At 52.6% G+C, this 11,807-nt stretch overlaps 1 long non-coding RNA gene across 1 annotated transcript; it reads left to right on the top strand.

The window, feature by feature from the left end:
- Positions 1 to 5,717: 5,717 nt before the first annotated feature.
- Positions 5,718 to 10,770, top strand: LOC132681822 (uncharacterized). Its single transcript, XR_013557896.1, has 4 exons — positions 5,718 to 7,389; positions 7,557 to 7,637; positions 7,788 to 7,938; positions 10,407 to 10,770. It is a non-coding gene; the product is annotated as an uncharacterized LOC132681822 (long non-coding RNA).
- Positions 10,771 to 11,807: the final 1,037 nt, after the last annotated feature.

The following is an 11,807-nucleotide window of genomic DNA, read 5'->3' as shown; positions in this document are numbered from 1 at the left end:
TTGCCCAGGAGCTGGGGGCAGGCGGGGGCAACGGTGACTAGGGGCTTTCAGGCCGCTTTTTTTTTTTAAACGTTTGTTTATTTTGATAGTGAGTGAGAGCCTGGACAGGGAAGGGGCAGAGAGAGCGAGAGAGAGAGAGAGCAAGAGAATCCCAAGCAGGCTTTGTGATGTCACTGCAGAGCCTGACATGGGGCTAGAACTCATGAACTGTGAGATCATAACCTGAGCTGTAATCAAGAGTTGGACACTTAACTGACTGAGCCACCCAGGTGCCCCAAAAGTAAACTGTTTTTTTCTTTTTTGAGAGAGAGAGAGAGAGAGAGAGAGAGAGAGAGAGAGAGAGGTAGAGAGAATCGCAAGCAGGCTCAGCATGGAGCCCGACAGGGAGCTCAAACCTCAAAAATTGTGAGATCATGACCTGAGCCGAAATCAAGAGTCAGACGCTAAACTAACTGAGCCACCAAGGTGCCCCCAGGCCACTTTATAAGTTTGGGGAACCAAAGCACAGTTCTAAGTGTTGGCCCCACTGTGGTCAGGCAGGGAAGGGAGGTGATAAATGTGCATTTCCCTCTGCGAGTTCCAAGGAGAATGGGGCCCTGGTTGGAAGAGCGGGGCCGGGGAGGGCTGTCCCCACAGCACAGGAGCATGCTGGAGCCTGTCACGTACAGAGCAGTTGTTTGCTGGTTTCGTTCTGATCGAAATCCCAGCGCATCGCCGCGGGTAATTTGGAGACGGTGTGCATGCAGACGGAGGACAGTGGGCCTGAGACAAGCATGTCTGCTGACGCCTGTGTGTGTAGTGGGTCTCACAGTGTTCGTGTCTGTGTGTGGACATGTCTGTGAACGGCTGTGTCTGTACTCTCCACTGTATTGTCTTGCTTGTCAGTTAGAAAGTAGATCTTTCACCTGGGGGCTGAAAATCCAAACTTTTACCCTTTGTCCGACAAAGAACTAGGCTGAATTTATTAGGGGAGATTCTGGTTGGTGAGTGGAGGTTAGCTACACCAGGTCCCGAGGCCTGATCATCTTTTTTTTTTTTTTTAATGTTTATTTTTGAGAAACAGACAGAGCATGAGTGGGGGAGGGGCAGAGAGAGAGGGAGACACAGAATCCGAAGCAGCTCCAGGCTCTGAGCTGTCAGCACAGAGCCAGACGCGGGGCTCGAACTCACAAACCGCGAGATCACGGCCTGAGGCGAAGCCGGACGCTTAACCGACTGAGCCACCCAGGCGCCCCAAGCCTGATCATCTTTTTAAAGTGAAGGGTTGAGAAGCAGCTGGCCCTTGAGCATTCCTTCCGGTTCCTCCGATATGTACATCTCACAGCCCCTTGCTGTGGAACGTGTGAGAATGGGATCTGTGGGGTTTCCCAGTGCCTGTCGCTCAGGCTTGCTCTGTATGGTCACCTGTTCATTCCCTGTGACTTCGTGGTGAGGCAGTGAAGACGTGACCCTACGTGGGCACGCCAGCCGCCCCAGAGCAGCCAGGAGACCTCACCAGAGGTGGATGGGGAAAGCCGGGAGAGTCTGGGGAGCCAGGCCCAGGCAGCGAGTCTCCCAGGGGCTCTCGTTGTTAGTGGTGGAGACGACCTCTCTCCCGGACTGTGCGTATGCTGTGTGTGTGTGTGTGTGTGTGTGTGTGTGTGTTCAGAACTGTACTCCAGACTCCTCAGTTCTGGTCTGGCCCCCAGGATGTGGTGTCTGGAGAACAGGGAGGAAGTTCGGCTTCATTTCACATCCTCAGCTGGCTGTCGGAAGACAGAGCCTTGAACTCAGTGTCCGGGTGAGAGCAGCAGGTGTGACAGCCTTACATCTTCTTACCCCTGGCTTCCCGCTAGAGTCACAGTCATGACCTGTGATGCGGGCGGATCCCATCTGCTCTCCCATTTTTCTCCAATGTGAGTTTTCTCAGATTGCCACCAGATGTCAGTAACGTCCCTCTGAAAATAAATGTGCAGCCAACAGGCTGACTCGGGAGAAGGAAGTGGTGGCGTCCATCGTCATCCACCTTGGATGAGGCACAGAGAAGGCCCAGCCTGTGTGTCTGCGCCCGGCCCTAGGGGGCCTGATGGGTGAGGGCCCGCCCCTTGGCTGGCCCACCTGCTTGTTCAGGAAGCCACAGTGTTGGGCAAGGGAGAGTTCTGTGAGGTGTGGCCCCACCCTGGTGACACCTGCTACCGGCATCTCGATCTGTTTCTGGAAGCCTGGAGCCCGTAGGTCTAGAGCTTGTGCTGGCGCATTGAGAGGTGGTGTGGGTCTGCCTGAGGGCCACGGCACTTGTTACTACAACTGAGGAAACCGCATGGAGGGACCCCATCACTGTGGCCCTGCGTTGGATGGAGACGCGCCGGGAAGCGGGAGGGGATTGATGTTGGCGGAGGAGGCAGATGGGACCCACAGACACAGTGCGGTGTTCTGTCGCTGGGCCTTGGAGTAAGGCACTGACCAACGCTGGACGGTTCTTTACTGCTTACCAGGCACCTCCACACACCTAGCTCCCTCTGCTCCACCAGAAGCATGTTAGTGGTGTTGATTCATTACCATTTTGATACGACTATATTCAAGGCTTGTGTCCAAATTGGCTACAGGTCAGCTGGCCTGTGTCGGTCCTGGAGTGGGAGCAGCACGCTGGTCAGAGCCATGGTCTAGTGCTCCTAATTGGCCACCTGGGAGGTTTCCTCAATCACCCTTCCGCATCTCTGCCACGGCGGCAGTCATACCCCTGTCATACATACGGTTTGAGCACTAAGTGTGGTAATGTAATTATTCCAGCAAAGAGTGGCAGTGAGGGAGGAGGAGGATGGAACGAGCTGCAGTGAGAGCCCGAGAAAGGAGGCGGCTGGCCAGGGGCCCAGAGCCTTCCCGGGCCACCAGCCCTGCAGACGGCCAGGCGTCTCCGTGGCCCCAGGTCTTAGCAGATGAGTCTCTCTGGGTGAAGACCTGTTGACAGAGGGGGCGGTATATTGTAGAGAACAGATTCATCGGGCCTGGGTAATCCCGGAGCAGAGGCTCTGGGGAGGGTGCAGCAGGAGCCGGGAGTGTGTGTGCACGTTTTAGGGGCCTCTGCCCGTGTCCTTACATGAGGTCCACTCCCAGGCCTGGATTCCCCTGGGGAGAATAACTCACGTTTCTTTCCTTTGGTGATGATGACACATTCCTAGAGACCAGAATAGATCTTCTCTTGCAGTTTTCTGTGATGCTTCCGAGTCTTGCTGGTGGGTCTTTGGTTTCCCAGCCCCAGCTGTGCCCTGGAGTCACCATCCAGACATTCTGTCTGGAGGCAAAGCCCAGGCATTGGTGTTCGAAGGTGCTCCTGGGTGACTGGTGTGCAGCTGGCCCAGACCACATGTGGCAGAGGGGGGACTGTGGCCCTAGAAAGGACAGCAGAAAGCAGCTGGCAGTCAGTCTGTCAAGGCGGTCCTGGGTGCAGGAAAACAGCATTTGAGACCAAAGGTGAGCACATTCTGCTGGTGTGCTAGCTCTGGGTCCATCCGTGCCACCTCTTCATCCTTGGAAAAGTAAAGAAGTACTCAATGACCAGTAGCTTCTAGAATTTTCTCTGACAGCTCCTACTTTTTAATGCAGGGATGATCCATTTGGGATCCTGCAGGGACTAGTGTGTCTCTTCAGCCTCAAATGTGGCTCCTGTAACAAGCCAAGCCTGTTTGCCACTTACTTTCCAGAAAGGGATGCCCATGTGCCAGCAATCAGTTGTTTTAAAGAGAGGTTTTTTCTAGATTCTGATTTAAAAAACAAAACCAAAAAAACACTCCTTGTCATTTTCTGAAAAAAATGACATTCTTTCCCATTCTTTTTTTAAATATAAATTTAAAAAAATTCTTTTTTAACGTTTATTTATCATTGAGAGAGAACATGAGCATGGGAAGGAGAGACAGAGAGGGGGAGACGCAGAATCCGAAGCAGGCTTCAGGCTCCTAGCTGTCAGCACAGAACCCGACACAGGGCTCGAACTCACAAACCACAAGATCATGACCTGAGCTGAAGTTGGACGCTCAACTGACTGAGCCCCCCAGGCATCCCTCTTCCCCGTTCTTAATTTAGTTTACGACAAATGCTATTTGTCTTCATTATTGAAAACTCAGATCTTATATAAGGAAAAGTGCAGAAATTAAAATTTGCTTCTCCAGCAGATCCTGGGCCATCTCTTAAGACTTTTTTCTTTGTTCATAGTATGCTTTTTCCTAATGGTATACTTACCAGTCTTTTAACATTGCAATGATAAAGATTTACAGTAAGAAAAATGAAGCAAGTGGGGCACCTGGGTGGCTCAGTCGGTTAAGCGTCCGACTTCGGCTCAGGTCACAATCTCACAGTTTGTGGGTTCTCGAGCCCCGTGTCAGGCTCTGTGCTGACAGCTCAGAGCCTGGAGCCTGCTTCTGATTCAGTGTCTCCCTCTCTCTGCCCCTGCCCCACTCTCACTGTCTCCCTCTGTCTCAAAAATAAACAAACATTAAAAAAAAATAAAAGAACAATGAAGCAAGTTCTACATGTAGTTTTTCATTTTCCATAAGAAGTAACTGGGAGATTAAAAACACATGGAACCAAACAGTCTGGCAGCTTCTCAAATGATTAAACGTAGAGTTACCATATGACTCAGCAATTCCACTCCTAGGGATACCCCCAAAAGAGATGAAATACGTGTTCACACTAATACCTGCCTGTGAATGTTCACAGCAGCATGATTCATGTTGTCAAAAGGCAAGAACAATCCCAGGGTCCACCGGTCTGATGAATGGATAGACATTTCCACACGATGGAATATTACTCAGCCGTGAGAACGAATGAGGCCCTGACAAGGCTCCAGTGTGGATGAGCCCAGAGAACATTACACTAAGTGGAAGAATCAAGTCACAAAAGACCACATATACAATTCTATTTATATAAAATTTCCAGAAGAGGGAGATGTATAGCGATAAAATGTAAATTGGTGATTGCTTAGGGTGTGGGGGGGGGGGGGCAGATGGGGATAGAAGGTGGTAAGCTAAATAAAGTGTAGGAAGTTTTCCTTGTAATGATAAAATAGTCTAAAATAGGCCATGGTGATGTTTGCACATATCTGTGAACGTGTTAGAAACCTTTGAATTGTACAATTTGAGCGCATTACGCAGTAGGCGAATTATATCTTAATAAAGCTGCTACAAAAATATGGAACAACAGACTGGAGAGCCTGGGGGGTCTTTGACACCCTCTCGTTGAGAACCCCTGTTTCTGACCAGACAGCAGATCTGGCGGCCTGCACACTCCCCTTGACGAAACACAAGAAATGATGTATGAGATATGATAATGTGCATAAATTCAAAAAAGAAAGTGGGAGAAATCCCAGAGGGCACAGACACAAGGAAGGAACTGGAGATCAGCATGGTCTGAACTAGTGGCAGCCCTGGATGTAGTGGGGTCGGGCGGGCTGTCACCACTGGTCTCGTTGAGTTCTGTATCTTAATGCATCCGCGAGACAGGAGGCTGGCCTGTGTGACATGGAATGTTGGATGTAATGTGACTTTTCCCATACATGTGAAGCCAGGACCCTTGCCAAGAGCTCCATTCTTGGTAAAACGGTATTCTAGAAAGCACTCCTCCCCCCCGGCCCTATACTAGATGGGAAGGAAACTGGGCCAGTTGGGGGAAGCGCTTGTCCCAGGCTGGACACGGCCTCCAGTGCTGCTCCGTGTTCCTGGGGCTCGAGATGTGGGTCCCAAGCCTGTAGCGGCACCTTCAAACATCTGTGCTGTGGCCCCTCAGGGACTCCTTGAGTGATGCACCGAGAAGCTGCAGAGAAACCTCCAAGGGGCGCCCCAGGTTACTTCTCATCACGGCTTCCTGAAATGAGGCAGATATGCCCTCCACCCACCGGAGAGGGAGCTCCTCTGTTAGCAAGTGAAGGGCTCTCTGTAGGGTTTGGAAAAGTGACCCATCACGTTTATGGAGTTTGAGGAAAACAGTGCAGTAATGTGAGAGGACACTGCTTAATCTCAAACGTGGAGAAAATGCTGGGGACACGTTTTCATTCCATATCCACCGGCCACCTCTGCTCCTTGCTGTGGCACCTTTCTCCTGTCTTGAGTCTCAGTGCTGCTCCCCGGTCACTTCCTGCTATTTTACACCAGTGTCCCTGGCTCCCGCTCCCTGCCCCGCCTTTTACAGCATTGTGTGGGGACTCCACCATGAGGGTGTGGTCTTCTCTGCACGCTTTTGGGTCAGATGGCACCAATGGAGATCGCTGCAGAAGCAGGGCCGCTCCGGGGACAGGGCACTCGGGTTCTGATATGCACCTGGTGATGGGGTCTGCACACACCGCTGTCAGAGGTCAGGGCCAGGCGGGGCCCCTGTGGCACAGCTGAGCAAACACACACCAGGAACGTTGCTGGCACTGAACGTCCCGGGAGGAAGTGGGGTAAATATGATGGCCACACAATCATGTAGGATTACTCTTCTGCCTGCCTGCTGGGACCTGGAAACACCATCAGGTCACTTTCAGCTGGTGTGGGTAGACTTGTGGGCAGACGTGTACCTGGGTCAGCGTGGCCATGGTGGGAATGGGAAGCCATGAATTCCGCTTTGTTGGTGGTGTTGGTGTGGCTGTTAGAGCCTCAAGTAGTGAGGATGAGGGAGACTTTCCAAGTGACCTCCCCACCCCCACATACACCGGAGGCCCTTCCTGGTGTCGAGTAGGGGCGTCTGTGTCCACCTCCGCTTGCCACGTGCGTATCGGCGTGGCTTCAGTGCCACGTGCAGGGCTGTTGTATGTTTTTGCTTTTTTTTTTTTTTTTTTTTTTAGATATGGGGGAACTTAGGTGCCATAAAAGATTATAAACTCAGGCTTCCTTTCTAAACATTTGGAATATCTTTCCGAAATGTCCTGCAGTGTACCTCCATCATTTTGTTGGGGTCAAGCAAATGTTATCATAGGACACTGTAAGTATCTTAATTGTCAGAAATCTTTAACATCGCTTGCGTCGCCTGGGAGAGCTTGCCGGGAGCCCGCTGGTCACAATGGGAGCCTAACTCATGGCAGTGGCCGTGCGGGCACCACTCCCACAGGTGCCGGGAGGGACGGGAGCCACCCCACTGCTCAGGGAGACCTTGGGCAAGTCTCCTAACATGCACAGACCCGGTTTCCTGAGAGGAACGGACGGTGGTTTAGACCAGCTGTGGTTAAGAGGTCACACTTTTCCAGGTTTCAGGGAACGTGTGCACGTCTTGCTGGGCCCCTGCCTGTGTGTTCTCACCATGAAACATGTCTCCGTGATGGTCTTCCCACGCTTACCTTCCAGACCACAGACCAGTTGTGTGGGGCGTTCTCTGGCCCTGTCACTACAAGTTCCTGTACTCCGCTAAGGATCTCCACCAGGAGGCTCCCGTTTGAGGAGTCAAGTAAGCAGCAGTCGTGGGCTTTGATGGTGCAGGCGTGGGGCAGGGATGAAGCCTTCTTGGTCCCAGTGATTGCTGGTCTTGTGTTCTAGAACACAAGACAGATTGGGGTCCAGTATGTCTGATTTGCCAAGGGGTCTCCCAAGAACCAGCCTGTCTCCCTCTGCCAGGGTGAACGTTGTTGCTGAGCCAAGGAGATTAACAGAGGTGCCAAAGAAGGTGCATTTGCAGGGCGTCAGGGGCTGATGATGGTGAGTTGTCACCGTCACCGTCCTTGCGCTCCCCGGGCGATCCCTGCGTGATCTCTGCTCCTTGGCCGCGTTGAAAGCCTCCGTTTGTCCTGCTCACCATGAGGAACTCAAGCAAATCTTATTTTTTCCTTTCGTTTTCTTGCCTTCCAGTTGTGCTTGGAGAAGAAAACCATGCAGTCAGCTGTTTCTCTTGTTCCTGGCCGGCATCCAGCCTGTGAGAGCTCCACCTGCCGTCCCTGGGGATGCCAGGTTCCCCTCTGGCTCTTTGTTTCGTTCACCCTCCTGCTGACAAAGACCTGAGGTGCTTTAGGGACACCATTTGCGTTTTCATGTTCTCTTTCAGCCGATTGTGGTGTAAGTGGTCGCGTGTCTTCCCTGGTCTCGGCAGCAGGTGGGATGGGTCTCAGTGGCCCCGGTGTCAGCCAGGCTCTGGGACGGGAGCCGAGGCTCCCGTGGTCGGCCTTTCTCTCAACGGCGTTAAGAGCTCTGGCATGATGATTTAGGGGACACCCATCAGCTTTGCCGTGATCCAACCTGCGGACTTACCTGCGCCCACGTGGTGCCGGTGCAGTCGTGGGGTGACCTGTGCCCATCTACCCTCTGGAGTCCAAGAAGGGGGAGGACGTGTGGGCCTCGTGGAGACGAGTGTGAGCACGCAGCTCCTTGCACACCGGGCTGCGGTGCTCAGCCCAGAGGGTGGCAGGTGTGTGTTCGGTGGCCAGGAGTGTGGCCTCCAGGCTCGGTGTGCTGCAGAAGGGATTCAAAGCGTGACGCTGTGGACACGGCTGAGCAAGGTGGAAGAGAGCCAGCTTGCTGCTCAGGTGATGTTTCCTGTCGAATGGTGTCCCCCAGAAGATGGTGACCTGACTTGGAAATAGGCTCTCTGTAGCTGATCGAGGCAGGATGAGGGCATCAGGATAGGCCTAGTCCAGTGAGACTGGTGTCCTTATAAAATGAGGAAATTTGGGCATAGGGACAGACATGACAGAGGAGAGAGTGGGAATGCCCGAGGCCACCAGTTGCTGGGGGAGGGGCAGTCCCAGGAAGAACCAGCCCCCCCTGATATTGGACTTCTGGCCTCCAGAACTGTGGGAGAATAAATTCTATTGGGTAAGCTGCCCCATCCATGGGCCACTAGCCAGGGGACACTGATACCTTTTGTGTGAGTGCTACTGTAGCTGCTCTCAGGCCTCCAGACAGGTGCCTCGTCTGATACTCAGACAGGTGCGGCCCAAGGACGTTCCTGGGCCCGTGCCGCACGGGGAAGAGATGGGAAGAGTTCCCATGTGATGGGAACTTGCTCTGCAGCTGCGCTCCATGCAGTGTGACAGCAGAGGCCTCCGAGGACATCTTCCCATGTCTAGATGCAAAGTGTGGCACATAGTAGGAGCTCAGCTGGGAAAGCGCCAACGATTCACACAGAACTTGGCCACTTGAGGGCAACATGTCACTGGCGAGAACATTGTTAGTGAGATGTTTTATGTTCTTTTCCCCAGAACTCTTCAAAGTCTGGTGTGTTTTACCTCTTTTACTCGCATGTTCATGAGCCCTGGTGCTGGTGGCTACCAGACTCTAGAGTTCAGATCCTCACCTAACTGCTAAATGTCTTCGGTGATTCGATGAGCCTGAAGCCCCGTGGTGATGAGATAACCGTCCGCTCCCTTCTGTGTCACAGAAGGGGAGAGACAGCTGCCCTCTCCACCCCATGAGAGGTCAACGGGCGTGACTTTTGTATGGACCCTGTGACACACATCTAGTGGATGTTCTGTGGCAGGCACTGTGGTGGCCACAAGAAGTAAACCTGGTCCCTACTCCAAGATTTTAGGGTTTAGTTGAGAAGGTGATAAAAGCTACGGGGCTTAAAGAAGGAAGGGATTACTTTTGCCCCCAAATCTGGAGGGGTGTGTGGGAAAGTACAAGACGACGAAGACTGAAGTGCAGTGTCTTGTGGGGCCCACCTGGAGGAGCTGGCCACCACCCGATGTCACGGTCCCCTTTCTGGCTTTTAAGAACAGAGGCCCGGGCCATGCTGCCACATGGGTCCAGGGGAGCCAGCTGTTGGGGAGACACCCTGTTCTGTCTAAACTCAAGGCCAGGAAGAGTGGTGATCAAAGCCAGGCCTGTGGCCGCCTCCCACCTCCGTGCCCAGGTGTGACTGCCCGGAATGTGGAAGGCACTCAGACATCTGCCGGGTGGACCGCTCACGTAAGATACCTGCTGTGTACAAACGGAAGCGCAGCCTCCCGCCTTGCCGGGACCGCCTCCCTGCGCTACAGCAGCCGAGGCGGAAGGCCTGGCTCTCTCAGCTGCTCGCTAGCTTGGGCCAGCTTCATGCGTGTGCAGATCCGGGACTTGCTCACCGTGGCTTCGGCTGATGGGCACTACCTCCCCTTCTCGTTCCCTAGAGATGCCGGGAATTCTTAGGCCCCAGGCACGCCTGTTGTTGTGTTGGGATTCTGCTCTGCCCTGACCTGGCCAGTGCCGCCCAGCTGGCGCATGAGGCATCTTTGTTGCCCTGGAGGGTGTCCCCCAGCCTTCCGGGCCACACTGCTGAGTGGGTGGCATCCTGGTGGAGCTGAAGTTCTGGTCACAGCTCCAGAGTGGACGGGCTGTTTGCCACGAGTCGTCCGGCAGGACCAATGAGCTATCATTCTGTGGGGTCACCACCTGTCTTTGTACATGCTATAGCTTTTTACGTGGCCTAGTGACAAGTGACAGTGAGCTTACTGATTGAATTCTGAATTCCGTTTTCTAAATCCAAATTTTCAGGATCCCGTGTTGAGAGGCACAGAGCACGTATATTGCCGTTCAGCACTTCCTGTTTTTGAATCCAGTGGGGAAGCGTGGAGGAGTGTTCCCAGGGCTCTGCCTCCAGAACCCAAATCCAGCAGACACAGGGAGACACTCCTCCCTGGGGAGTGTCAGTCACCTGTGGGGGTGACCATGGCCTGAAGGACACGCTGATGTGACGTGATCTGTGCACACAGTTGCTTTCCTGTCTTAGTGTCTCTGAGGACCTGCTGTGCACTTGGGTATACCTGCCATGTGACTGTGTTACCACTTACCTCCTTTTGTAAATCAGATCATAAATTCACTTTGAGAATTTTTCATTTATAAAAGGAACCAGTAGTAATTCTTTTTGTGTAATGAATACTCTTCTCCTAACGATCTGATTTCAAAGTTTACATTTTTTAACAGGTTGGGTATTCGTTTCAGTGTCGACTCTTCCCCAAGACCCATGGACATTCTAACAAAAGGCGTTATTTTCAGAATCTAAACATAAATACATAATAATGCTATGACTTGAAGCAGCATGAACAATGGAGGTAGGAAGTGAAGCAGGCTTTCACAGAAACATGAACTCATTTTCATGGCTCCCAGTATTTCTCATTACAAGTTAAACTATTTAAAATGATGGCTTAATAGGCACCACCTGAGATGTGGGCGGGATAATGAGTGTGAGATGCTGAACTACTGCGTTTCCTGACTCCTTTGTGCGGAAATTAGTAAATGCACCGTCCTCGGAAAAATGGCTTTGCGAGTCTCATTTTCATTTTTCCTGTGCCCTCCGCCCAAGTGCTAGATGGGGGAGAGATGCATTCTTAGGAGTCATGTTTTGGAGTAGCTATGGTGGGCTTCAGGGTGAAGTCTGCATTAACCGAGGGTGTGGCCTAGGTGTGTGTGTGTGTGTGTGTGTGTGTGTGTGTGTGTGTAGGTGTGTATACATATAAGTGTGTGTGTATATATATGTATATGTACATGTGTATACGTATATATGTGTATGTGTATATATAGAAATATGGATGGATGACCCCGAGGGTGTGGCCTGGGGGGTGTGGATGACCCTGAGGGCATGGTCTGGGGGGTTGTGGATGACCCCCAAGGCATGGTGGCCTGGGGGTGTGGGCGATCCCAAGGTGAATTCAAGCCTGAGGGAAGATGTCTGGGCCTAGCATCCACCTGCGGGGACTGGATGGCACAGAGGAGGAGCTTGTAATCCACCATGAGGTGTAGACGTGGAGGAAGGCTGACTTGGGATGATCACAGGCGTGGGGACGGCCTGGGCACCGTGGGAAGCAGAATTGGCAAGAGATGGGGTGCCTGCTCCCAGACTGCCCACTGGGAAGGCCACTCCGAGGTTGGGGGTGCGTCTTAGGGTGACTCGGGTTT

This window comes from Panthera onca, chromosome A1, assembly GCF_046562875.1.
Source record: "Panthera onca isolate mPanOnc1 chromosome A1, mPanOnc1 haplotype 2, whole genome shotgun sequence".
NCBI classification, from domain to species: Eukaryota; Metazoa; Chordata; class Mammalia; order Carnivora; family Felidae; genus Panthera; species Panthera onca.
The sequence above is the reverse complement of the archived record's forward strand: the minus strand, read 5'-3'. Positions and strand labels throughout refer to the sequence as shown.